Source organism: Equus caballus, chromosome 6 (genome assembly GCF_041296265.1).
Source record: "Equus caballus isolate H_3958 breed thoroughbred chromosome 6, TB-T2T, whole genome shotgun sequence".
Classification (NCBI taxonomy): domain Eukaryota; kingdom Metazoa; phylum Chordata; class Mammalia; order Perissodactyla; family Equidae; genus Equus; species Equus caballus.
The window spans coordinates 68,176,739-68,191,181 of NC_091689.1; positions in this window are offsets into that span (position 1 = coordinate 68,176,739).

Here is a 14,443-nt window from a genome sequence, read left to right on the forward strand (position 1 = left end):
GGGTTACATCTGAGGGAAACAAAAACACTAATTCAAAAGGATATATGTTCTCCCATGTTCATTGCAGCATTATTCACAATAGCCAAGACACGGAAGCAACCTAGGTGCCCATCAACTGATGAACAGATAAAGAAAATGTGATATAGATACATATGCAAGGGAATACTACCTAGCCATAAAAAAGGAGGCTATCTTGCCATTGTGACAACATGGATGGAGCTTGAGGGCATTATGCTAAGTAAAATGTCAGACAGAAGAAGACAAATACCATATGATCTCATTGATTTGTGGAATCTAAACAAAGAAAGCCAAAAAAACTGGTAGATATAGAAAATAGATTGGTGGTTGCCAGAGATGGGGAATAGGGGATGGATGAAATGCATGGAGGGGTCAAAAGGTGCAAACTTCTAGTCACAAAACAAATAAGACCTGGGGATATAACATGCATCATGGTGACTGTAGTTAATAATAATGTATTGTATATTTGAAAGTTTTTGAGAGCAGGTCTTAAAAGTTCTCATCACAAGAAAAAAAATTTGCAACTGTGTGGTGATGGATGTTAACTAGACTTATTGTGTTGATCATTTTACAATATATACAAACATCAAATCATTATGTTGTATACCTGAAACTAGCATAATGTTATATGTCAATTATATCTCAATAAATTTTTTTTTAATTTTAAAAAAGTGCTAAAAGAAGAAAATGGTTTCTCCCAGGAGGACTGGTGGGTAGGACAGTGTTCTGCTATCTTCTTGCAAGTCCTGTCCTTCTTTTGATTTTGTTTTCGTTCAGTTCCATGTGCAATCGTTGCTGATGGGACCCTCGGTCAGCACAGCCCACAGAAGCCTGGGAACCCCCAAGTCCTTCTCACTGCCAGCACACTCTCTTTGAGAATCAGAAGCAGCAGTTTCTCACAAAAGGACTTGAAACCTCTGCCACTTCCCATTGTCCCCAGACTGTGCTGATAGATTCCTCATGCCGCCACACGCTGTGTGGTCTGTGATGACATACTGGGCTGGGCTCTTTGTCCACATGTGTTTCCCTTTCAGCATCCCCCAGTGAGATGACTGGAGGAGCAAAGTGCTGAGACAGTTCTCTGTGACCTCCTCGTTTCTCTCCATTTTTTCCCTCGCTCCCTCCTTCCTTCTTTTCCTCCATTTCTGCCTTGTATGTGATCAGACTAAAAAGAGGAGTAGCTAGAGGAGTAAGCAGAAGCCCCATTGTCCGCCATAATTTGGAAGCAAGTGGTGAGCTGTGAGTCTGTAAAGCCTCGAATAAGAAGTGCAAACATTTAGTTGCTTCCCTGATGGAAGAGCCTCGGGTTTTGGAGAACAGGTGCCCTCAGATTTCTGGGGGGAGAGCACTCGACCTTTTGCTTACCATCTCTCCCTGCTCTTTGAATGTGATAGGAATTTATCACAGCACAAGGATGGGAGAAAGCCCAGAGGGCTCTGCCTCAGAAATGTTTTGAAGAGGCAATAGTATGCTCTTAGCCCATGGGGTTTTCCCAAGTCTTTTTAATTTTATTGTCTTCTTGGACCCAAAGACAATTATGAAGATTGACATAGATTTACAAGCATGAGTGCTCACTAAATCAGGCTGCTTATAATGGGCAAATAAGAATTTGAATAAATGAGGAAATTTACTTGTAGTGTGAGTACTTTACCACTTCAACTTACGTCTTTGGTTCAGTCCCAGAAAACAATCTCTTTTTGGAACCTTTGTTCCTAATCATTCCTCCTTTACTTTTCTCAATTTATTCAAGAATTCATTCATTCATCAACAAGTATTTATTGAGCATCAACCATGTGCCTGGCATGTTCCAGGCCCCGGGGATGTCCCGGTGAATAAGGAAGACAAGGCCTTTGCCCCTGTGTAGCTTCCCTTGCAGTAGAGGAAGACAGACACTAAATAACCAACAGTGAGGGAACAATGTCAGTGCTGTGAAGAGAGTGAAATACGATGTGATGGAGAGTGATGGGTCGGCCTCCCTGAGCAGGTGAGGTCTGAGCTGAGACTTGGATGAGGGGAGGACCAGCCCTTCAAGGACCTGTCAGGGGGTCCCAGGCTTGAGGGTAATGAGTAAGTGGGGAGTAGAATGGGGTGAGTTCAGGGGGTGGGCAGGGTCCTGATAATGTGGGGCCATTTTGTCTATGGAAGTAAGTTTGGGTTTTATTCCAAGTGGAATGAGGGGACTTTGGAGTTTGTATTTTAGAAGCTTTAAAAAAGTGTGGTGACATAATTGGATGTGCTTTAAAGATCACTTTGACTGCCATGTGACAAATCGGCTTTGAGGGGTGGAATGAAGCAGGGAGCCCAGGTCGAAGGCTGTTACACTGTTGAGTGAGAGATGAAAGGATCTAGAGCTGAGGTGGCAATGATGACAATGAAGGGTTATGGACAGTTAGGGTGTATTTTGGATATAGAGTCAACAGGACCTGCTAATGGACGGGATGGGGGCGGGGGGGGGAGAGTCAAGGATTCCTGAGTTTCTGGCTGGAAGAGCTGGGTGGATGGGGAAGCTCTTTACTGAGACAGAAAGACCAGAGGAGAGGTTTGTGGGGGGGTGGGGTTTAGGGAAGGATTTAGTCACAGGAAGGCAGGGGATCCCTGAGGAAGAGAGAAAAGGAATTCATTCATTTAGAAGGGCGATGGAGGAGATAAATGAGGCATTAGGAGAGCGCTGATGACGGTCAGTGTGGTGATTTCAGCAGAATGGTGGCAGTGAAGTCAGAGGTCAAAGGGATGGTGAGCACTGAGAGCAGGGACCACGTCAGTGTGTGCTCACACTGTATCCCCAGTGCCTGGAACAGAGCCTGGCAGATGGTAGGTGCTCAAATATTTGTGAAACAAATAAACGAATAAGCAGGAGGTAACAGTGTTGGAACTGAGTGTAGAACACTTTCAGTAAGTTTGGCCATGAAGACGTGGGGAGAACAAGGATAGAGCTGGGGCAGCAGGAGGTTCTATATTTATTTTTAATGTAATGGACAAGGGGTTCCTGAGAGTGGTTATAGTTACAGAGCAGAAAATCACTAGAGAGTACTGATGAAAGATGCTGGGCCAGGAAGGATGACTGTGGAAGGAGGTGCTAGAGGAGGCCGGACTGAAAAGGAGGAGGAGGGGGCAGAGGAAGAGAAGGAGTCTTGCTGCGGGGCCTCTCACAGCCCACCAGTCAACCATATTTACTGAATACCGGTTACATGTCAGGCATCATTCCAGGCATCAGGGAATGTGACAAGAAACAGAGCAAAACCCTGCCATCATGGAACTTAGTTGGTTTGTAATGGTGAGTTTGTACTTAAAGTGAACTCACTTTCTATCTTTTGTGGATGAACTACTGGTTAGATTTTCACACAATGAAACTTTACACAATGAAACTTTAAATCTTTCTTGCACAAAAGTATGTAAATCAAGTTATTTAGACAGGATTGGGTTTGGACTACATTTTCATGTTTGGCACTAATGTGAAATCAGACAGTATTTAAAATTCAGGGGATTTAAGGAGGAATATAAATATTTTGCCCAGCCCTGTTGAAATGGACAAATAAAATCTTGTGTTGCATGAATATTTTATTGTCATAGACCTTGTGTTTCATTATTTTTCTCCAAAGCAGAAAACACTGTATAAATTATCCTTATATTATTTCATCTCTTAAGGTAGAATATTAAAGTTTTATTCCACACATATGGTGCTAGAGAAGCCAAATGTGTTTCAGATCAACATTAAAAGCCTCATACCAGAGCTAGTGAAGTGAGGTTTGCAGGTGACAGAAAAAAAATCTGTGATTAAATTATGTATTATAAATAAATAACAGTGTTCTCTTCAGAACAAAATTGTTGTTGTTCCTCTCTTCTCCCATTTCAAACACGTTTCTGTATTGACTGAATTCAGATGAGTAGCTCTTGGCTTCATTCAGCTGCTACCTGTCAAAAATGAAATAACTAAATGAACAAGGTGTAAAGTTATAATGAGTCTACACAAGAATATTAAAGTGATGTTTGTGCAATCATGTGTGCTTAATAGATTAATCTCTTCCCTTTCAATTCTCTTGATGAAAATTTAAGCCTAGTTAATAAGTGAAGGTTCTTAACTCAGAGCACAAAAAATGTCATGAAATGGAATTTAACTTCAGATTTTTGAAAGGGTTATTTTTTTTTCAGTTTCTCTTTATGACACTTCTAGCTTCTTACACTTCCTTCCTTTCTTTCTCATATGAATTTTTGCTTTTGAAATGTGCTAGGAGCCAGGCCTGGTTGCCTAGTGGTTAAAGTTTGGTGCACTCTGCTTTGGAAGCCCAGGTTCAGTTCCCAGGTGTGGAACCACACCACTCATCCATCAGTAGCCATGCTGTGGTGGTGGCTCACATAGAAGAACTAGAAGGACTTACACCTAGAATATACAGCTATGTACTGGGGCTTTGGGGAGGAAAAAAGAAATGTGCTAGGACATATGCTCATGGGAGGTGGAAATACTCCAATCTTTAGTTGCAGACCTTATGACAACCACATCAAGACCATTATCATTTAACTTGGTGAAGCAGAAAGGTGGTGATGGTGGCACTAAGCGAGCAGTAGCTTTGCCACAGCACTTGGTAACCGGCATAAACCAAACCAACCAGCAAAATTATTGTGCTATCGTTTCTTATTTGTGTATTTGAACTCTGTAATTAAGTGCATACATATTTAGAACCTTTATATCTTCTTGATGAATTAACCATTTATTATTATGGCATGTCCCTCTATATCAATAGTAATGTTCCTTGTTCAGAAGTCCAATTAGTCTGATATTAATATAGCCACTACAGCTATCTTGTGATTAGTATTTCCATAGAATATTTTCCATACTTTACTCTTAATTTATCTATGTCTTTATATTTAAAGTGGATTTCCTTTAATGTGCAAGACCCATGTAATTGGGTCTTGCTTTTTTTCATCTTTGTCTTTTCATTGAAGTGTTCAGACCATTAACGTAATTATAAATATGTCAGCATTTAAATCTGCCATCTTGCTAGTTGTTTTCTATTTGTTCTACTTATTCTTTTTCCTTTTTCTCCCCTTTTCTTGCCTCCTTTGCATTTATTAGGTTATTTTTTATGATTCTGTTTTACCTCCCCTATTGGCTTATTAGTTATATATTTTTTTCCCTAAGGAAGACTAGCCCTGAGCTAACATCTGTGCCAGTCTTCCTCTATTTTCTGTATGAGTCATCATGACAGCATAGCCAACGAGCGGTCAAGTGGTGCAGGTTGGCACCCTGGATCCAAACCTGTGAACCCAGGCCACCAAAGTGGCACACGCTGAACTCAACCACTAGGCCACAGAACTGGTCCCCAGTTATACTTTTTATTTACTTGCTTGCTCTTGAGTTTATGTTAAACACCTTTAACTTATCACAATTTACTTCCAAATCATATTATGGCACTTCCTATATTGTATAAGAACCTTACCATTGTATACTTCCACTTCCTCCCTCTTATCTTTCGTGTTACTGTTCTCATTCATTTTACCACAACATATTTTATAAAACACACAATGCCCTTTAAGGATTTTTACCTCAGATAATTATCTTTTAAGGAGATTAAAATTAACAAGAATGTTTTTCATATTTACCCACATTTTTCCCTTTTCCCGTGCTCTTTGTGTATTTCTTTGTGTAGATACAAATTTCTATCTTGTACCATATTCCTTCTGCCTGAAGAAGTTTCTTAACATGCTGGCAATTAATTCTCTCCGCTTTTGTTTGTCTGGAAAAATCTTTACTTCACCCTCATTTTTGAAAGGTATTTTCACCGGATACAGAATTCTGACAACCAACTTTTTTATTTCAGTTCTTTAAAGATACGACTCCATTGTCTTCTGCTTGCCTAATTTCCGACAAGGAATCTGTTCCACTTTCTATCTGTAGGAAAGTTTCTCTTTTTTTGGCTACTTTCAAGATTTTCCCTTTATCTTCAGATTTTAGCAATTTGACTATGATGTGCCTTGGTGGATTTTTCTTGGTATTCGTTCTACTTGGGCTGCCTGAACTTGGATCTGCATTTTGTTGTCTTGCATTATTTTGGAAGTCATTTCTTCAAATCATTCTTCTGTCTTGTTTTTTGGTTCTTGTCCTTCTAGGACTCCAAGTACACACATGAGATAATTTGTCATTATCCTACATCTCTCTAATATGTTCTCTTTATTCCACTTCTTTTTTCCCTTTGTGCTTGAGTTTAGATCATTTCTATTGACCTATCTTCAAGTTCACTGATTCTTTCCTTTGCTATGTCCAGTCTGCTGACAAGGCTGTGGAAGGAATTCTTCATCTCTACTATATATATTTTTAGTTTCTAGAATTTCTATTTGATTCTTTTTTATTGTTTCCATTTCACAAAATTTTCCATTTGTGTATACATGTTGTCCACTTTTCCACTAAAGCCTTTAACACACTAATTGGAGTTATTTTAAAGTCCCTGTTTGATAATGCCAACATCTGGGTCATTTTGGAGTCTGAATCTGGGTCTGTTAACTGCTTTATCACTTGATAATGTGTCTTTGTGTGTGTGTGTATGTCATAATTTTCATTGAATTAACAGACACTGTATATAAAAGACCACTGCAGACAGAGTTAAATACAGTCCTGCTTGAAAATGGGCAAACTACTTTTCCTGTCAGGCTTCATTGGTTGTTAGTAATTGAGCTAGATGTTGCCATTGTTGTTGCATCATTGTTACTATGGTTACTTTCAGTTCACCATAGTATTCAAATTCAGCCAATGGTGGGCTGCTCCCACTGTGTGCTTAGATTGAAGCCTGGATTGCCTGAGGTTTTTTGGTTTTGTTCTCTGTTTTACCAGTGTTCCTGTTCTGCTCTCAGCTATCCACAGGCCCTGCATGCTGGCTTATGTGCCTGCCTGGAGGGTGGCTTGTTTCCATATTTTGTTCCTCCCCCAGCAGGAGATTATTCTTGCTTGTTATTTGGTGGAGGCTTGTGGTGAGAGTAAGTGGGATTTCTTGGTTCTCTAGATACAGTCTCAGAATTAGGAAGGCTTATTCGCTTGAATTTTGGGAGTGGGGCTTTCTTCATGTTCCAGGCTCCCCTCCATAACATTCCGTGCCCACCCCTCCTCTCCCCCACAGACTTACGTCCGAGGGGCAGATTTTAAGGGAACTCTTGAGTGGGAATAGGTTCCCGCCCCTCTGCCAATGGTAGCAGACCTCTGCTTTGTATCAGGCGTCAGGCGGCGGTCCCACCTCTCCCTCAGCTGGGCAAAGCTCTTGCTGCTAGCCCTCTTTCTGCTGCAGTGGAAACTGAGGACTGTGAAGCCTCAATTGAAAAAAACAAACATTTGACTGCTTCCCTGATAGAAGAGCCCCAGGGATCAAAGAACAGGTGCCCTCAGCTTCCTGGGGAAGGAGAGGGCTCTACCTCCCCCTACTGCCCCTCCGTGCTCTTTGTGTGTGACGAGAATTTACTACAGCACAAGGATGGGAAGAAGCCCAGGAGACTCTGCCTCTCAGAAATGTTTGGAAGAGTCAAGAAATGCTTTATATCATGGAATTTTCTGAAGCTTTAATGGTTATTTTTTTTTCTTTTAACCCGACCCAGACGAATCTTAACAGACTTATCAGCAGAGGCAATCCTTAAATGAGGCTGCCTCTAAAAGATCTCAAGTCACTGGACAAAGAAAACCTTTAATAAATATGGAAATTCTATTTATACCATTAGTACTTTGATACTTCTGTGCAGTCTCAGAAACTCCCTCTTTTCATGGTCTTCGTTTCCAATTATTCTCACCTTTGCCCGTTTTTTGAATCTTGCCCCATTCACTCATTCACTTATTTATTCATTCATTCATCAATAAGTATTTATTGAGCATCTACCATGTGTCTGGCATATTCCAGACCCCGGGGGTGTCCTGGTGAATAAGGAAGACAAGGCCTTTGCCCCTGTGTAGCTTCCCTTGCAGTAGAGGAAGACAGACACTAAATAACCAACAGTGAGGGAACAATGTCAGTGCTGTGAAGGGAGAGAAACATGACGTGATGGAGAGTGATGGGTCGGCCTCCCTGAGCAGGTGAGGTCTGAGCTGAGACCTGGATGAGGGGAGGACCAGCCCTGCAAGGACCTGTCAGGGGGTCCCAGGCTTGAGGGGAATGGGCAAGTGGGGAGTGGAATGGGGTGAGTTCACGGGGTGGACAGGGCCCTGATAATGTGGGGCCATTTTGGCTATGGAAGTAAGTTTGGGTTTTATTCTGAGTGGAATGGGGAGACTTTGGAGTTTGTATTTTAAAAGCTTTTATAACCATGGGGGTGACATGATTGGGTTTGCTTTCAAGATTGCTGACTGCCGTGTGTGGGTGATTGGCTGCAGGGCGTTGGAGTGAAGCTGGGAACCCAGTTAGGAAGCTGTTAGTTTGTCAAATGAGAAGTGAATGGATGTGAATGGTTGAGGGATATGTTTGGGTACAGAGTCAACAGGACCTGCTAATGGATCGGATGAGGGAGGAGCTGGAGAATCAAGAATTCCTGAGTTTCTGCCTTGAACAACTAGGTGGATGGGGAAGCTCTTTGCTGAGATACAAAGACTAGAGGAGGGATTTGCTGGGGTAGGGTGAAGAGGAGGATATGGTCATAGGAAAGCATGAGATCCCTGAGGCAGAGAGAAAAGGGAATCGTTTATTTGTTTAGAAGGGCAATGGAGGAGATAAATGAGGAATTAGGAACAAGTTGAGGATGCTCAGTGTGGTGATTTCAGCAGAATGCTGGGACAGAAGTCAGACGTCAAGGGGATGGTGAGCACTGAGAGCAGGGACCATGTCAGTGTGTGCTGACACTGTATCCCCAGTGCCTGACACGGGGCCTGGCAAATGGCAGGTGCTCCTCGATTATTTATGAAATGAATAAATGACAGAGTAGGTGGTAAGAGTGTTGGAGCTGAGTGTTGAAGATCTCCAGTAAATTTGGCAATGAAGGAATGAAGAGAAATAACGTGCTAACTGGCAGAAATAGCAAATTTTAACTTTTTTGTAAGGATAAGAGAGACTTGAATTTGTAGTCATAGAATAGATAACTCTAGAAAAGAGAGATGAAGAAGCTGATCCATGAAAGGATAATTGATGGAATAAGCTTCTTCCACAGGGAAAAGGAAGTGAAGATCTGTGTCTCATCTATTAGGTATCAGGAACTGGGCTAGCACTTTATATCTGTTGTCTCACTCAACCCTCACAATAGCCTTTCAGGGTAAAGTTGCCAGATAAAATACAGGACATCCAATCAAATTTTAATCTCAGATAAAAAAATTTATGATAAGTATATCTTATGCAATAATTTTAGTATAAGTATGACCCCACACAATATTTGGGACACAGTTATATTTTAAAAAGTGTTCAATGTTGGGGGCCAGACCCGTGGTGCAGCAGTTAAGTGCACACATTCCACTTCAGCAGCCTGGGGTTCGCCAGTTTGGATCCTGGGTGCGGACATGGCGCCGCTTGACAGGACATGCTGTGGTAGGCGTCCCACATATAAAATAGAGGAAGATGGGCACAAATGTTAGCTCAGGGCCAGTCTTCCTCAGCGAAAAGAGGAGGATTGGCAGCTGACGTTAGCTCAGGGCTAATCTTCCTCAAAAAAAAAAACTGTTCAATGTTGATTCAAAATTCAAATTTAACTGGGTCTTCTATATTTTTACGTGTTAAATCTTTCAACTCTACTTTGGAGTGGTTAATGTAATTGCCATTTTTCCTGAAGGAAACTGAGGGCCTCATAGATGGACTAGATTGCCTACATTCACAGTTATTGGTAAGTGGCAGTCAGGATTGGAACCCAGCCTGTCTGGCTCCAGAGCCTATGCTTTTCCCATTTGCTGAGCCCTGAGGGATTGGAGTCGTGTACCCAGAAAAGGCCTAGCTCAGAGAGTCAGCCTTTTTCCACCTCTACACGTGCCTAGTCTCCTATTAAACTCTCAAGGGTGGGGAGCTTTTTGGGATCACTTTTATGTACACTAAAGTCACCATTTACTAAAGGATTCTTGATGGACTTCTACATGGGACATTTTTGCTAATACATTGAGATGAATGACAAACACTAATGGGTTACTTTTTGTGTATGTGTAAGGAAGACTGGCCCTGAGCTGACATCTGTTGCCAATCTTCCTCTTTTTACTTGAGGAAGATTGGCCCTGAGCTAACATCTGTACCAATGTTCCTCTATTTTATGTGGGACTTCACCACAGCGTGGCTTGAAGAGCAGTGCTAAGACCACGCCTGGGATCCAAACCTGCAAACCCCAGGCCACCAAAGCAGAGCATGTAAACTTAAGCACTGCACCACAGGGCCAGCCCAGATTAGCTTTTTTTTTTTAATGGCCAACCACTGGGCTGATTTGGAGAGTAAGCCTGACTGCAGGGCATGCCACAGCTCGGCTAAAGTGAGCTAGGTATTTACCCAGCCAACATGTCTGACAGAGGAGGGCAGCTTTCCCTCTCTTGAAAAGGAAGCTGCCATTTTTGTGGGGGTAGAAACGTACTTCATATTAAAATTATTGGAAGGAACTATGCCTGTACTTTTGGAGTAGGCCATGGGTCAGGAAAGTCTCATAAAACTTCTAAGAGGTGATACAGTCTAGGACTTCAGAGCTCTGACTCTGCAGTCAGAGATGCTGAGGTTTGAATCTTGCTCCACAATATATTCGATACGGGGCAAGTTATTTAACCTTTCCAAGTTTCTTGTTTCCCATTCTCAAAAATGGGTATGGTGATAACAATAATAATAACACCTTCCCGGGCCAGCCCTGGTGGCCTAGCAGTTAAGTTCAGTGCACTCTGCTTTAGCAGCCTGGGCTCAGTTCCTGGGCACATGCTGTACTGTGCTGGTGACCCACATACTAAAAAATAAAGAAAGATTGGCAGGGATGTTAGCTGAAGGTGAATCTTCCTCAGCAAAAAAAATAAAAATAAAAATAAAAAACCCCACACCTTCCCCACAGAGTAGGTATGAGGACTAAATGTGACAGTACCCCTAATAAACACAGGGGTAACCATCACCTGCAGCAGCAGCAGCAGCACAATTACTGTTCCTGAGGGTGCTTCTGTTTGTAAATAATGGTGTATTCGCATTTTACAGGCTGGGAATAAGGTTATGTGAGAATTTTGTTGTTTAACTTTGCGAGCTGTTTGTGACAAATTACCTTACATGAATTTGTACTGGGGGCGTTAGTACAAGACTGAAACAAATCTGCCCATAAATCTGAAACAAATCACCAAACATAAAGAAAACATCTTTTCCTACTAGATACCATCTCTTTAGTGGCCTGGATTTATACGCCACTTAGCGATCGTCTTAAAGGAGAAAACTCTTAGCACGTTAGGGAAACGTTGGGCTGAGGATATACAGCTCTGTCCCACAAGCAGATAAAATTTAAATTGATTTTGCCTTTTCACTGGATTACTCCATCTTATATGCTCCTTCCTCATCCTTCCCAAAACGTGAGATTCATGCGCATCGCTTTTCTCTCTCACGTTAGGAAGCTCAGTGAATTCTACATGAAATATTATCTGCATTATATATATCTTCATATATTATCTTCAACATATCTTCATTATACTATATTCATTATAAATATATAATTATATATTATAATATATGAACTATATTGTATATTATATTATACATAATATATCTTATATTATGTAACATACGATATATGAATATTTTAGTCATTATAGATAATATACAAGATATATATATACTACATTAATTATATATATATACTCTTGATTGGTTTCCTTTTCATTTAATATTGACTGAAATATGCACTAAGGACCTTTTTTTTTCCTAAGCACTTACTAGTGTTGAATTTTTTTTTTTTCTTTGAGACAGATTAGCCCTGAGCTAACATCCGTGCCCATCTTCCTCTACTTTATATGTGGGATGCCTCCCACAGCATGGCCTGCCAAGCGGTGCCATGTCCGCACCCGGGATTTGAACCTGCAAACCCCGGGCCACCAAAGCAGAACGTGCACACTTAACTGCTGCGCCACCAGGCCAGCCCCAGGACTGTTTTTGACTCAGGTTATTTGTGGACATTTCCTCTCTTCTCTTGTCTGCAGTAGCCCACTCTGCAGGGTCTGTCACACTCTGTCATTTATTCAGGAAATATATGTTGAGCATCTACCACATGCTGAGCACTCGTCTAGGTGCTTGGGATACCACAGACCACAAGACAAAACCCTCCCCTCGTGGATATAGCTGGTGATCAGGATGTTTTTGCTCAAAGTTTTCTACCTTTTGTGGATAAGCATGGCTTAGATCGTCACTGACTAGATCCTAAAAGTCTTTCTTGTAATGGTCTTTATATAGGCAAGTAAATCAAGAAATTAAGACTGGTGTGGGAGTAGAGTTCCACGTTGGGCATGAAATTAAAACCACAGGGTATTTAAAATTCAAGGGATTTAAGGAAGCACATAAATGTTATGACCTTCACTGTTGGAATGACTAACCAATCTTTTACGTGTCATTTTAATGTTTCATTTTGAAAGACCTTGCTTTGCATGCTCATCTCACAAGGTAAAAATCACTGCATGACGTTCCCATCTTGTTTAAAGTCCTAAGATGGACTTCTGAGCTTTGCATTGCACACGCCTAGTGCTGTGCGTAGACCAAGTGATCACAACCAATGACAAATTAGTTTTGAGAGAAACTTGCTGAGCGTTTACACACCTTTCCTGTTGCTTGATCTCAGGCCATTCCCAATCTCATTCCACCACTGCCTTTGATGAAGTGAACAAATGAACCAAGTATGGAGAAAGTGGAACTATGGATTACAAATGAAGTTTGTGGGTTCATAGATGCCTGAGAGATGCCCACATCCCCATTTCAGTCATCTATTCCTAAGTAATAAGCCATCTCAGAACTTAGTGGTGTAAAGCAACCATTTTATTATGCTCATGGTTTCTGTAAATTAGGAATTCCGAATGGGCGCAGTGGGGAAGTCTCCTCTCTGCTCCATCATCTGTTGCAGCCTCAGCTGGTGTGACTTGTATGGCTAGCGGAGAGCTGAGGAGCTGGAGCTAGACCATCCACTTCCAAGATAGCTTCTTCATCCCCATGTTCAGCACTGGGGCGAGGATGCCAAAGGATAGGCTCAGCTGGACTGTCAAGCTGAATGCCTACATGTGGTCTCTCTGGTGCTGCATTATAGGAGAGCCAGACTTCTCTCATACTGGCTCAAGACTCCAGGAGCCAATGTTTCCAGTGAACAAGTGGAAGCTGCAGCTCAGAAGTCCCATAGCACCACCTCAGCTGAACTGCATTGGTTGAAGCAGCCCTAAGCTCATGGAAAGTCAAGGGAAGGAGACAGAGACCTCATCTCTGAATGGAAGTTGCATGAAAGAATTTCCAGCTGTGTTTTAAAACCTCCACACCCCATCATTTTAAATATCTGTTTTTCCCCCCTGAGGAAGATTAGCCCTGAGCTAAAATCTGTACCAGTCTTCCTCCACTTTATATGTGGGCCACCACCACAGCATGGCTGACAAGTGGCGTAGGTCCATACCCAGGGTACAAACCCAGGAACCTGAGCTACCAAAGCTGAGTGCACCAAACTTAACCACTATGCCATGGGGTCAGCCCCAATTTTAAATATTTTGATGAACATTTAAGCCTAATAAATGAATAGATGTCAAAGGAGGGCTTGCCCAATTATTTACATACTTTTCTTAACTTAGGTCACACTTCATGAAAGTGGATATAATTTAATATTTTATTTTAAAGGTTATTTCCAGTTTTTATGAGAGCTCTTCTTTCCTCCACACTTCCTTCATGAATGTTCTTTGTTTGGTGGTGTGCTCAGCTACATATTGTAATGGAATTCTTCCTCTTCTTGGGTGGTAGGAACACTTTGCTCTGTTGATGATGTTTACAATAAGACTGTTGCAACTTTACTGGGTGGACTCAGGAAAGGCGATGCTGAGACCTGATGGAACAGTAACTTCCACGCAGTGTTTGGTACTAAACCAACTACCATAATTATTGTAAAACCTTTTATTATTAAAACAATTTTAAATCAGTTTACTCTAATGATCCTATCATCTGAATGCACGTCCGATTTCCCCATGACCGTTTCTGATTTTCAGTTCCATATGCATCCAAAGCTTTTACATCATTCACAAAACATATATTTTTTAAATATAGTGAAATGAAAATAGCTTCTGCTAACATTTAGTACCCTTTGATGTTACTAGAGAGCAGACAAGCTTAGTGCATGTTAAGACCTTGCAGAGGGCAGTGAATAAAGGAAATAGTTTACTGGAAAAGGTGTCCAGAGGGCCTTATTTTGTGATGGATGAGACAGAAATGATGGAAACTATAGTAAAACTTTAAAAAACTGTTTGTATTAGTCTGACGTCGCTGTCCTTAATTACGGTCCTTGCTCCTTGGGGGAGAGCCATTAGAGA